The sequence below is a fragment of the Thunnus thynnus genome, chromosome 12, assembly GCF_963924715.1.
Source record: "Thunnus thynnus chromosome 12, fThuThy2.1, whole genome shotgun sequence".
NCBI lineage: Eukaryota > Metazoa > Chordata > Actinopteri > Scombriformes > Scombridae > Thunnus > Thunnus thynnus.
In genome coordinates, this window is record NC_089528.1 from 5758472 (window position 1) to 5773241 (window position 14770).

General features: G+C 39.2%; 1 protein-coding gene across 4 annotated transcripts in view; it reads left to right on the top strand.

The window, feature by feature from the left end:
- astn1 (astrotactin 1) overlaps positions 1-14770 on the top strand; it is a 394147-nt gene that overhangs the window by 196150 nt on the left and 183227 nt on the right. The window lies entirely within an intron of this gene.

Below are 14770 nucleotides of genomic sequence, written 5' to 3' on the forward strand. Positions count from 1 at the left end.
CAGGGCTTGAAAACCAGAGTGAATTGCTATATGAATAGGTTTCTGCATATAAATTCTGACATTTTAGTCATTTACAATGTTTGGGCACTCTGCCACTCTGAGACTTGACTCAGGACCCAGTTTTGGCCGTGACCAAATTATACAACCTTATTGCCAGACAGAAACCTTCAATGACAACATTTCTCTGCATCCATGTAGAGAAATACCGATGTTTTTGGGCAACGTCATTGTTACGGTTCATTAAAAGGCTGATGTTAATTCCAGATCTATGGCAGGGTGTGATCTCTGGTGTCCTGCATGAAAGTTAGATGCGCCACCCATCCACCATTCCGACCTCCACACCTTTATTTTCCACCAGGCTACATGTGGAGCACACTACTTCCCATATCAGCATTGAAAGTTGGTATTGGAAGTAGGTATCTGAAGTTGGGAGTCGTCCAATATGGGTAAATTAAATTCCTGGGGATACTGGGTGTAAATGGGCCCAAGTAGACTTCTATTGCTCTGAGTCTTATGACTGTGTTTCAATATGTCTTATACCCGAGTGGATCCAAGCAGACTCAATGGAAGCTCTGATTACATGGTGTATTACAATCATCAAAGCAAGAGAGCAATTTTTTAGGCAAGATTGCTCATTAGTTTGGGGAACATCATTCTGCTGCCAGTGTTGGTGTCTATTTTGGGTCTGTTTAGCTTGACCATATTTTTTAAAATTGTTTCTTATTATCCTCGGGTCCCTTTCGTATCAAGTCTCTTTTTTCGAAAATTGAATTTTGCACCTCATGTTTGGTTAGGTTTTCCAGAGTCACAGAAGTCAAGATTCTTTGTTACTAAGCAACATTAGGGAGGTCAGACTCCTCAGCTCACTGTCCAAGTCAATAATGAACGTGAAGGGAAAAATAGGTAGCACATTAGCAAAATAATGATGTACCACCACTGTCAGGATTCATTAGTCGATGGCATCAGAAGCCAGCTTGCTGTTCTCTTCATTACTAGTGCAGCACATGCCAGCAATGTTTGAACAGCATACAGCTGTCCAGCGTGAAACAGCTGTCATTAACACAGAAATGGGGAGGGGAAAAAAGAAGAAAAATCCTTGGCTTGCTATAAATCAAGCAATTTCAGAAGGCCAAAGATTTGTATCAGTCCATCTGGATGCCTCATTATCTTCTGACCTCACTCTTTTCTTTTCTTTTTTTTTTCTAAATGTTTGAAAATATCTCGAGCAATCATATGGTATGAGTGTTTGATTGACTAGCTGAAGAGGAAAACAATCCGTTTGACAGGAAAGTTGTCCATAAAGAACCACTCCAATATGACTTAGGATAATATTTCCTGTATTTTTTACCTTTCAGTCTGGCATTGAAGTTGGAGAACATGTAGAAACATTATAAAGTGCATTTGTAATGGAGGGGATATCCTCCTCCTCTCTGCCTGCATAACTAATAACCTTTTGCTTCATGCTTGGAGTGCAGTTCAGAGTACCACAATGGAAAGTATAAAATGAATAATTATATTTCAGCATATTTCCTGGAAATGTTTCATTCAGGCAGACTGTTTGCTAAGCTTACTCCAAACACCTGTGTAACTGCCTCTGAATTGCCTTGCAATGTAGAAAGCAGCAGATTGCAGGATGGGTTTATCGCTTGTTGATATAACAGCAGAGATACAAGGCCAGTCGCAGCAGCAATTCAAAACCACATCATAGGAGGTTACGTCCAAGGTGATGGACAATCAAATGGCGACAGAGCAGCACTGGATCCAACTGCCATTTATTGGAAACTTCGGAGGATATTAAAACTCTAATCTAAATGGATCTTCTGCTGTCACGTTCCTGAGCCCCCTGTCCCCCCCTTTGCCCCCCCCCCCCCCCCCCTCTGCCTGCACAGCTCAAACCTTTTTTTATCCCTGCATCGCCCCTGGGCTCACAGTGCACACGGCCCAGAACAGAGCATAACACAGCAGCACTCCGCCTCTTGTGCCTCTGTGTTGGGCCTTTGATGCAGCAGCTGTGGGCTCTATTGAAGAGTAATATCATGAATGGAGATATCATTTCAAAGAATCCAGCAGAGTTCCTTAGAAGCACACAGTGTACTCTGGGACACAGTGTTGCAGTTTTCCAACCCAAGTGAACTGATGCCTGATGCTGGAAGGTATATGGAAAGTACAATGTGGTGATTCGTGGAAAGATGTGAAAATCCAGTGTCACATCTGGGCTACTCTATTTTCCTCTAGCTTCTATGACCCAGTGCAATTTCTAACTGAGAGTTTCTTTCATCAGCCAAAAAGGGAAATATGGGGTTTTATTAGAAGTTGAAACCTTTCTGATTTAAAATGAATTAATTTGAACAGCACTTTGTTAGTACTCAAAAAACTACAGCTCCCATGAATTTGCCAGCATGCATCCCCCAGTGTTCTCCTCTAATCTTATCTTTCTAACTTTTCAGCTGTAATTTCTGCTGTCTGAAAAATTGAACTCATAACCCTCTCATGTCTATACACTAAATATGAAGCTAGAGCCAGCAGGTGATAGGTGAAGACTGGAAGCAGGGGGACTGGATGTTAAAATGTCCATTTTCTTCTAAACATATAACAAAAACTTATAGTTAAGCAAGACAACAACAGCTGTTGTTTTCTTTCTGTTCTCAAGGTCAAGAATGAATGTTTGATATGCCATTTGTAGATTTTCAACCATCACCCACATTATTTTCATTTTGATTTCCACTAATAAAATGTGAAAAAGCCCCATGTAAAGAAAATCCAATGTATTGTTATCTTCCTGTTAATCAATTCAATTAAAAATTATGAAACTAAAACTATGAATAAAGGCTGTCGAGGTTTTACATGTAACAAAGCTATTGAAGGTTAGTTGTAGTGGTAGTGGTAAACATAAAAATAAAACGTTGCTGCCCACAAACAATTCTGTATTTCTAATCACTGGTTGAAGATACTTGAAGAACTTGGAAAAATTTGTTGTAAAATAGTAAATTTGACTCCAGTGTATCAAACACTGGCAAATACAGTAATCTCAATATAATACGCACACACACACACACACGGATATATATATATATATATATATAAAAAATATGACAATAGCTTCATCACAGTGTTGTGCCAGTGTTGGATGGTGTGACGGAGGAAGGCACTAGCCTTGAGCTCTTATTTTTCCCAATAAACTGACACACTGTTCCACCGCCTTGTCAGAAATGATGCAAGTATCATATAAATGCCTCATGAAAGCTGACAAGCATTCACTCAGTGTCCATAAATGCACCCAACAGTGCTTCAGGCATAACAAATGGGTTACATAGTTGAGTTCATATTCTGGCCATCTACTTATTTTTGTACAGGGGATAAATACAATAACTGTTTACACTATAATACAATCCTTAACAACAACCCTGGAATACATACTAGTGTACCTGTTGTGTTCTGGTAAATGTCATTCAGGTCATATGATCACTTGTCAGTTTTTTCTGTGTTGGACACATTGTGATTTTTTTTTTTTTTTCCAGACATTACATAACCTTTCAGAGTTTTGATTGATTCACCAGAAACTTTAGACAGCAACAGTCGGTCCTGTTTGTTCCTGACTTACTTTACATAACTTACTTTATGTTGCCTTAAAAACTTGTTTAGAAAACAAGATATCTATTAAAATGGACACAGACTAATTATTTGTCACTCAGTTTAATATGACTCACTTATGTACTTGCCTATTGACCTTTTTTGATGGCAGACATTTTGACTTTTCAAAGCAGGAAAAGCACAGGTGTAAATAATAACATTAATGATGGCTCCATTCCATTAATTTTTCCAGAAAGCCATGTCAGTGAGTGAGCCCACACAATACCACAGCCCCTAAATGGAATGCAGCCATCATTAATGTTATTTATTCCACCTGTGCTTTTCCTGCTTTGAAAAATGTCAAAATGTCTGCCGTGAAAAGGGTCTATTATAATTATTAGGGAGTATGATATTAACATTCACTACATCTCAGTTACAAAGAAATCTTCCCAAATGAATCATTTCCTCCAAAATGTCTCACAAATCACCTGCATTGGCAGAGTTATGAAAAAGTGATCACAAGTTGGTCCTCACCAACGTTGACTGAAAAAAAAATTTCCAACAATGTCTGACATAGCCTTTAGGAAAAGATAAACAAAGTACAATCTCTGCATTGTCTCAGTAAATTCACCTGACTTGTGCTTTGCTTTTTTTGACCGCATGACGTTTAATCACAGGGATAATTGTGTTTTCATTTAAACCTTTAAAGTTAAACTAAATTACAGGACTTTTTTAAATTATAGAACTCTGGATTACCCTAAAAATTTCAGGTGTCGGAAAACGTCAGATGGAAAATTAAGACATGTGAGTCTCCAGGAGCAAGTTTGAGAAACACTGTTTTAGATTTATCTCTTTTGTTCATTTAAAGATAAATTACATATGATTTTTGTTAACCTTGATAATCAACTAACTAAAGAATTGTAATAATCAGAGCTGGGTATTTCAAGTAGCAAAAATGAAGATCACCTGAAGATGTTGAAAGGTGGGGGTGAATGTAGGACTAACATGCAGCTACACCCCTCCCTGTCTCTTTGCAGACTATTGTAACAACAGTACTTTTCAGTTTTGGCACCTTAAATGGGAAGGAACAAGTTTTTGTCCCAAAACAGTTAAGGCCAGAAAGTTTTTGGAAGCCAAAAACTCACCAGCCGGCAGCATAATCAACTCATTGGTACTGATCAACAGTCTTGTCACCCCCCTATGTGGATATGTTATGGTCATTATGTTCTTCGGGGCAGTAACAATCTTACTTATTGGCCCTTTTAAACAGATGGCCCGTTATACGCTCATTGAATTCATTCTTATAAACATTTGCTACCTCTCAGCTGTATGACAGCGAGCTGTGTGAAGGCACAGGAAAATCTTGTTTCAGCTTAGAAATCTTGGCTGAGAAAGTGGCGACAACATCCATGAGAAGTCACCTGGGGCATCTTCTCACCTTACTGCACCTGTTCTCTTGGCCTCAACATTTCCACTGAGTGCACAAACACAACCGTCCAACACAGCGCTCTCAAGCCCCAGCTAGCTGATTCACCGCCACTTACACTCGTCTCCTGGCAGGCTGTCGGCATTATCCCTGCGCCTGCAGTTAATTGCAAGGCTCAGGTAATTGTCCATGGGGCAGACACACGTGTGGAGGCGGCGGCAGCAAGAGGAACGTCTGTTGAGCCACGATGAGCGCATGCCACCCCTCCGTCCCTTGCTGATTCGTCCAGGTTCGGTTGCTGTGGTCAGTGTATTTGTCACAATACCAGCACTCCTTGTTCCAGCCCTCTCCGGCCCTCACAGGGGTGAAATCATTCATCTTCCTATTCATCTCCGGGCTTGGAAGCCATTCATCATGAGGCCAGAGACCTCCATCAATTATTCCGATGGGAGAAAGCATGAGGAAAGGGAGGCTTTTGAAAGGCAAATACATCTTGATTTAATTGGAAAGCAAGTATGCTCAAGGCTGCTAAGCAGATTTCCCCTAAGATGGCGCTTGAGAGATAACTGATCAGAACAGAAGAGAAAGACAAAGAAAAACGAAGGAGAAAAAGAGACAATAGAGAGTATGAAAGATGGAAAGAAAGACAATGAAATTTGGGGGATAAAAGGCAGGAAGCAAAGAACAAAAACCTTTAGAGGACCCAACAAATGAGTGGGAGACAGCCATTTTTCTCTGCAGTCTCCATTCACAGGGTGAGCAGAGCAGGGGACGGGGGAATCCATTGGTGGAGGGGAAAAGGGCAGCAGGGGGACGTGACTGTTCTCCTCCTCCGCTAGCGACCGTATAATGACACTGCCTGTGCTATCTGCAACACACACATCACATCTGTGTCTTTGAATGCGCGTCCATGTAGCTGTATGTCCAGACGGATATAACACAAGAGAATGCCAAAGGTGAAATCGTCAACCCTGCCAGTCACCACGGCTCTGCAGCCGACCCCCTGTCATTTGTCATCAAAGCCAAGGATTTATGCTTATAGGTTTGGAGAAATCGCTGACACAAGAGTGAAGGTGCTCAGTGTAAAAGTTTCAAAAGAGAGAGAGACAGGGAGGACTTTTTTTAATGTAATGTACTTTTTGGTAAACGTGGTCAGACTACCTACTGCGCAAAGGGGCAATGTATGCTGGGGTCCCAGACCTTCAGCGTCCCCGGTTCTCAGTTTGGCAGTTACTTTGTGGTAATTAGATTTATAGCAAATTGGTTTGGTAAAATACACCATTACAACACAATAAGTGCCCTAAGGTGGCTCCAGCATTTTTGGCTGGGTGTCATTCCAGTGCTGGTTGGTGTCTGGAACTCTGGGAAAAATGGTTGGGGGAATTTGTGTATGAGGGCACTCAGCAGGGGCCCACAGCTAATTTGTACCCATCTACCCCTGCACCTAGCATAATAAACAGCCCAGGATCCCTAGTATTAGCATTCATATTGGACAATTCTGCACACCATAATTTGATTCCAATACCAACATTCAGTGCCAATGTAGGAAGTTGTTGTTTTTAAATCTTGTATCTGTTCTGCACCGTCATCCTATTTTCATGCAGTTAATCCTGTTTTTATGTAGTTTTAGAACATTTACATCATCAATTTTGTAAGCATGATGCACTTAGTCCAAAAGCCTGTGGACCCCCATGCAAAAGTTCATGTTGAGAACAGCACGTCATATTTGATTACAAAACTGGGCAAAATTCAGTTCCTTGAAGTAAGTGGAAAGAAAGCTCTTTTTTTTATTGACAAGATTTGTTGTCTTGCACCACTGCCAATTATATCCCAGGAGCATCTTGCCACTGGCGCGTCCCTTTTCACTTTAGTTTTTGGTTTGTGTGCATGTGTGTGAGAAAGCAAAGGCGAGACTTGTAAAGCTTTCATGATTTTCTATCATGCTTCCCCGTGAAATGTGAAATCTTTCCAAGAAACTTTGTAAATCTAATCTCTGATCGTCTTTCACACTGTGCTTCAGGGTTTGAATATATATGGACCCAGAAACACACTTGAACTGAAATGTATGAAATCACTGTTGGATGAACTTCAAACTTTTTCTATTAGAATTTGACTTGACATTTATGCTGAAAGGTTAAGACACAAAGTTAAATGCCAATTGTTCCAAACTCAGCTCCTATCCATTAATAATACATGGTTATTGGTCCAGATTGCAGTTTAGGGTAATGAATATCATTGCAATCAGTGCATTTTAATATGTAGAACCTTGATTAGAACTGAATTGATCACACAGTCTTCTGGAAGTGAACTTCTTTATTTATTCTTTTCTTAGCCAGGGCTGGCCAAGTTTTCTTCATCAAGGTCATCCTTTGTATTACTGTGTTCCCCTCATCTTGTCATATTCAACCTGGCCTCCCCTCGGGTTTTACCCACAGCCTCTCCGCACATTCCCCACGCTGCAAGCCTTTAGATATGTCAGCAAAGAGATGGCACATAATCTATATTTTATAAGGCCTTGATATAATTGGTGGCAGTGAGGGAAGGTCATGCCTTCAGGGGCCCTCGTGTTTCCCCCAATGATTCTCGAGACGAAATCCTCAAACAACAGCCCTGTGTTTCAGTGGCACAGATTGGACAAGATGAGGCAGTGAGTACGGTGTCACTGTTTTTAAGGGGAGGGGAGATGCACAGTGTGTTGGAGCGCAGCAATTATTCAGCATGTATTTACTTTGAAAAACATGCGGGGGCTATAATTTATTCATCGCTGAGACACATTCTGGAGTGAATTCTTGAGCACAACAGTCATGGTTCACAGGAATGATTTGGTGCCAGAATTGTAAAAATAACTGGTGTCTTTTTTGTGAGGTAAAAAGTATTAAATGTGAGAATTTTCTAATCAGTAAAAATAATGTAGATGGTAGAAGGCCTCCAGATGGTATTGACACTTTTTTATTTAATTTGTCTGGTGAAATAATTGGTAAGCAGCACAAATATATTTTTGTTGTGTTTTGGATACTGTATAGACAACATGCTAACTGCAAAAGTTCTAACCCATAAATCGATTAACTTTTATTTTTTCTTTAATCCCTGCTTTTGCATCTTTCCCTCTCTTCTCATGATTCTGTAGCAACTTTAATGAGATTTATTGAAACGGATCTTAAGAAAAATATTACCAACGCCGTAGGATATCATGAAATTGTATAATTCGAAAATAGAAAGAAAAAGATAATGTTGTTATACTACTGTGGGATTTATTTGCATAATTACATCAATAGGCTAGAATCAGCCATTTATATGCGGCAGTATTCAATTTGAAGCTCTAACTCATTAACTTTGTATTCGTACATATTAATAAAACTGGAACAATGACGTAACCTGATGCTACATGAACAAATGTAAATATAGAATTGAGAAAGAAAAAATAAAATGAACACAGCCTGAAAACAGTTTCATTTGCAAATAAGTTCAAGTTCCAATCTAATTTATTGTCCCACTTGGGGAACTGTTGATGCAGCAAGCATAGAAACACCCAGTACTCTGCTTTCAGTCAGAATGTAAAACACACCATATGAGATACCAATTCCAATATACTGAAGCATCAGTATGCTGCTTAAATGTGTGTGTAAATTTCTACTGTGAAACATCCATATGGTAGACTCCTCAACATTCATAAGTTAAAGTAGTTTGTCTGGCACAGTCTAATCAGCTGACACAATTGAATATTTATAACATGTATAAGCGGAATTATACAAACAGCACAAATTGAGCTAAAGGAAGAGTTCCGCACACCTGTTTGACCGTTAAAGCAGTAAACATATGTTGCAGCCATAAATGATACGAAAATCAACTTTCTTCATCACAATCCGGATTATTATATGTAACTGAAAGTGTCATGCACTCAGGGAATGAGACATGTGAAGTTTTGGTACAACTCAATATGTACTTGCAAGATAAGCATACGTGGCCAAATTAGATTAGATGTATGGAGGAAATAGTTTAAGAATTGTTTTTTTTTTAAATATATTTGTGATAATTCTAGATTATGATATAATGTGATTGTTTTGATGGCATTACTCTAGTCCTGAGGGTATGTCTCCAAATTAGTAATAGAATATATTTTTGATTTAGATTGTTGGCTAGTTGCCCCTTTACATTTTTAATTGTTGAGTGCAGGGAGAGCTGGATTTAATGGCTGAATATGTTTTTGGTCTTCTTTTGGTCACTGTATGGAGAAATAGCAAACTGCTAGCTGGATTATTGGAGTTTGGGCTAATCAGGGTAATATTTCAGGCATTTCAGGATTTTCCAGAGAAGATTTCACTGACTTCTCACTCATACGGATGTAAGTTTAACTGCTTGTTGCATAAGTAGTTGTCTCAGCAAAGATGTAAGATTTAAATTCCTCCCAGTAGATAATACGAATGATCAGGATGCTTCTGGGTGCAAGTCTTTTGGAGGGCATGGGTTTTGAGTTAAGAGAATATTTATATGTAAAAGAAAGAAGGAATCATCTTTAGTGGCACCTGCAGTACTTATTCAGCAGAGATGGAGGATAAACGATGAAATACCTTCATGATCTTCTGCAGAACAAGTCTCTTTATCAACAGCTCCTGGTCTGAGTTTTTCATCTTCAGAGGTTGGTGAAGGGCATCTACAGCTCATCATTTCACCAGCTTTGTCATCAAGTCCCCTCTGTCTCTCCCTTCCCTGTCCCTGGGGGGAAAAAAATAAACAGTTAATGCTGACATAGTAGTTTCTTCACCTTTGTCTTTTTCTTCAGTGTGATCAATCTGCGTCACTGGCATGTAGTTGAACAAACGCACACACGTGTCATTTCGCACACTTGCTAAATCACTACAAACCTTGATTGTGCTGTGCTTTCACCCGTTGATGTTACTGCACTTTAGCTGCACTTCCCTGCCAAGAGGGTTGCAACCACATAACACTTCCTGTCACATCACATTCTGCTTTGTCAGTCTCTACGGTTCTCTTTTCCTAAGTGCTTCTCTGTCTCCCTGTCTCCCTCTACATTATATGTCTCTGTCATTACTTTTAATGTGTTGACATCGCTGTTCAACATTCAACTTCATCATAATATACATAAAAAAAAAAGAAGTGAAAGTTTCATCAAATGCGCATTACAGAATGTTGAAGGAAAGTACTGTACTTTCCGGTTGTGGATAAACTTGCTTGTCTTGTGTCTGTTTTTAAAATGGTGATTATATTTTTTTACTCAACAGTTGCATAATTCCATGATTTATTGAATATTCTTTATTTATGACAAAAACCAGATGGGTAAATCTTGCCAAACTGCTGAAGGAGTTTTTTCTTTTAATTCATGCTTTTGCAAGGCTCTCTCACTGTATTTCCCTGCCTTGTGTATGGTCAATTAATCAATCACTTTAATAATTTAATAATTTAAAGTCTGTGTAAAGCAATAATAAATGTGTTCTGAGTTTTTCACATCACAGAAAAAGGTGCTATAACCACCCAGCCAAATTTGACTGATTAAAAATATCGCCAAAAAAATTAGGTTTAAAAATCATGGAAAAACAAGCAGTGTTCTGAGCTCTGAAAGGCTGGGGGCATGTCCGCTGAAGGAGCTGAAACTGTGCCCCCAACTGAACAATCTCTGAGCCTCTGAACTTGACAACACTCATGCTGAACTTCCTTAAAAATCTATAATTGAAAATAGTTGTTTGTCTTACACCTACTTGTTTGTAGGTGTAAGACAAGCAAAATGCATGATATTTAAAAAAATAAAGTAACACTAGGAGCCACTGTTTAATTCGGCACCTATTTTGTAGGTACATGTGAACTTATTTCAGTAAAAATATAATTTAAATGAGTAGTTAAAGTTAAATTGTTGTTCGGTAGCGCCGGCAAGAAGCTGGAACCGCAGCTGCAGGAGTACATCTCTATTGACGGCAAAGGCACCAGAGTAGCGTCTGCAGCACAGCCCAAGACAGCAAGGGTGAGACTGGACAGAGGCAGAGAGGGCCGCTAACTTACACAGGTGCGGCTCCTGCAACAGCGCTGCACGAGCAGCCCAATGATCCCGGAAGATCTGGGTAATTTTATACGTGGAAGTCAAACTTTTTTGGCTTCATGCGCCACTGAGCAACTTTAACAGGGATGAACGGGGCCACGCCTCCGACGCTGTACCCAGTTCTCTTTATACATCCAGGCTATCTCTACCCAGCATTTTCCTTGCCAATGTACAGTCTCTGGTGAACAAAATGGCTGAATTGTGACTGTGGATGACCACTCATAAAAGGATTATGGACTGCAACTTTTTTGGAAACATGGCTTAACAGAAGGGTCCCCAATAGCGCCATTGAGCTACTGTCCTGCTACATCCTCAGGACTGTGCGTTTATATTAAAGCTTAGCGTACGGACAATGCCATTATACAGAGGCATTGCTCTGTTAACCTAGAATATCTCATAATTAAGTGTAGACCTTCTATCTGCCCAGAGAGTTTATATCTACTGTTGTGACTGCAGCATACTTCAGGATGCAAATGCTAAGCTTGCAATTATTGCAATTACAATAGGCTACACTCCCAGCCGACACCTCTATGTCTTGGTGCAGCCTTTTTAGACATGCCCAACAAAACCAGGAACACAGAAACTGTGAGAAACAGTTGAATGCTCTAACTCCACAATTCAGTAACGTTACTACATAGCTCACAGTCTTTCTGCAGGGCTCGTTTTCAGCAATTATTTTCTAACATGTATAATGTGTTTCAAAAGAAATCTCTGATTTTCCTTTATACAGACTTTGAGTAGAGAACTATGAAGCCACCTAAAAACCTAAAAATCCCTTTTGTCACAACCTTGTCTCTCCCTCAAATTACCTTAATGTACTACTAAATGCCTCTTGTTTTAGTCTGACACTTTGGTTAAAGATAAAGGAAAGATCATGTTTCTTATAAAATAGTGAAAAAGTAAAAATGTACTGTCTATGTTGACTTTTTTCAATATTTAACCAAAATAACCCTAACCCCCTTACCCTCTCCCTGACCTCACCGAAGTGCTGTGTCTAAACAGAACCATAAAAACATTCATGCTTTAGCTGATATTACAGGGAAAACAAATAAAGTTTGTAGTCTTTGTACATTTTGCAGATGTATTTAGTATGAACATGTGACATTTGTTCATTATGTTGATAATAAGCCTAATACGGTGGGCTGGTGATAATTAATAGCATATACATGCAACTTCTATGGGACAAGGTTGATTTTGCACATTCCCATTTGTATTTCTACCACATCTGAAGAACCATGAGGGGCAAATTATGCTTGATATTTGAATTGATGTAATGAATGGATGCAAACGGGACAAGCAGAAGTGGAACAGGGAGATTGAGAATTTGAGAAAACCTGTCTCCAAATTAGCAATATTCTGCATAATTCTCTAACTCTACATAATTGTGGTTATTTTATTTTGTTTTTCTCATCCTCTCTTTTGTTTCTCTTGCTAGTTCTTTGGTCATTTGCATACGCTATCTTTATCTTGCACTTTTTAGTCTAGTCAGGAAGCTGACGGCCTAACTTTAATAAACAATTACAATAAACATTACAAGAAATATGCCTCTGTTGTCCTAATGATTTCTAGTTGAACCCAGTGCTGCTTGCTGTGTGAATGAAGCTGTCATGGCTGGATTACCCATTTGGTAAAATGACAACAGCCCACCGCTTACTTTTTGCCCCAGGGCACCTTGCAGGTTCATTTGGCCCTGAAAGGTGTACACAAGTTGTAGCATCAACAAGGGTTGTGCATTCAGCAAAAGTTCAGCACTGTAACTCCAATTCAGAAGTTCCTAGGCCATCAGAAAGTACTACCCCCAGAACAGGAACTGTTTGGGAAAAGGAACTCTTGCTGAGGAACTGAGGCAATTTAGTTTCTTCTGACTGAAATGCAGGTATAGTAATGTTCCTGACATGGTTCCTGGGCCCGTGGAAAGGTTCCTTTAGTGGGAACAGGCAATTAATGTCTTCTGACCTTCATGTTAAGCCATTATTTTCAGGAAGTAGATGTTTTAATGTTTCACAATATTGTTATTATTAAAATATTTTAATGTCAGTCTGGCTGACTGGTCTATTGATGCTGTTAGCAGTTTCAAATTTTCGGTTTTATGTTAATATAAAATGGTGATTTCACAATTGTACAACATGTTCATTGTACATGCACATGATGCCCTTTTATAAAACATAATTGCATTTTCTAATAGTTACTTCAACAGGTTGAATTTAGGCTCTTATCTTCTGTCAAGGGTCTTTTCATTTGCAGGAATTCTATTAGAGCTGTAGCTTGCTGTGTAAATACATGAGTGTCTCCTACATCCATTTCTGTTTTCAACCATAACTCAAATATGACATTTGACGTTCAATTAAAATTCAATTTTGAATGCAGACCCTCAACAGTAATCATGTTTAGGAAGAGTTTTTAATTTATTCCTCAACACTGATTAATTGCGTGGAATTGCTCCAGCCATTTCCTGTGTTAAACGTCAGTTAATTAGCTGACAACATTGGATGGGATAATTAATACAGCTGGGGGTCACAGCATGTTACCAGACGGGGGGAGCTCAGGCGGGAGCTCTGGAGGTTCCTGGTGACACAGACCTGCCTGCCTTGTAGTCACCTGCTGTCAACGTGAGCAGGTGGCTTGTTTTAGACCTAATGAGACTCGAGGTTTGAGTTAGAATGTTCCTCTTCAGGCCCCGTTTTTAATATTTGAAAAATAATTGGGCTGCAGTGCCACAGCAGGACAATACCGGGTGGATAAATGACCTCTGTGATCCACTGTGGAGCAAACTTCTCTATCAAAGTTTATGGGTATGAGTTGTTTGTTTTTAGAGGTAGGTGAAGGGCATCTAGAACCCATCACTTACACCAGCTTTGTCTTTATCCACACCACACTGCATCCACCTCCACACATACACCATAGAACTTTCTTTCTTAGCCTGAACACTAAAGAAAAGATTTTTTTCCGGTCATGCAGATTTTCAATTCCCTCAGGATTTAGTCAGATCAGATTTTATTGTATTTGTGTGCTGTTTTTATTATTATTATTATTATTATTAGTTTTAACAATATGTCATCTTTTTATTGTTTTATTGTGTTGATTTTCTTGGACTACTGAGTCAGAGACTGCACAAATGAAGCGTAGTGTAGTTCAGGCAGATCACTGAAGTTCGGCTTGCATCATCTGTTCCTTTCATGCTTCATGATCACTGGCTCTTCCACAGTTGTTTGGCTACCAGCTGACAAGTAACTCCCTATCATATTCATGCAGTTGCACAGTGTGGTCATTATAACCTGACACTTCTCACTATTACTGTGCTGATAGACTCATGCCATGCCTCTCGGCCATTATAAGGCCTGCTGGTTACTTCCACATCATGGTTTGTGACTAAGGGTGATCAGGCTTTTGCTATAGCCCCCACACTATGGAACTCTCCGCCTACTGAACTCAGACACATTAAGTCTCTAGCTTCTTTTAAATCTCCTCTTAAAACTTTTCTCTTTGTGAAAGCTTTTGGAAATGTTTGATATTTGATATCTTTTTATTTATTTGATCTTATTAATTTTATTGTCTCTACTTTCTCTTTGCTCATGTTCTTTGGCTTTTTTCATTTTCTTTTTTTTTTTCAACATTGTAAACATCGTTAGGGGTGTTGTGATATACCGGTATTGACGATAACCGTGATATTTAAAAGATGAAATATTGATATTATGTTAATAATACATATTTAACATGTGATAATA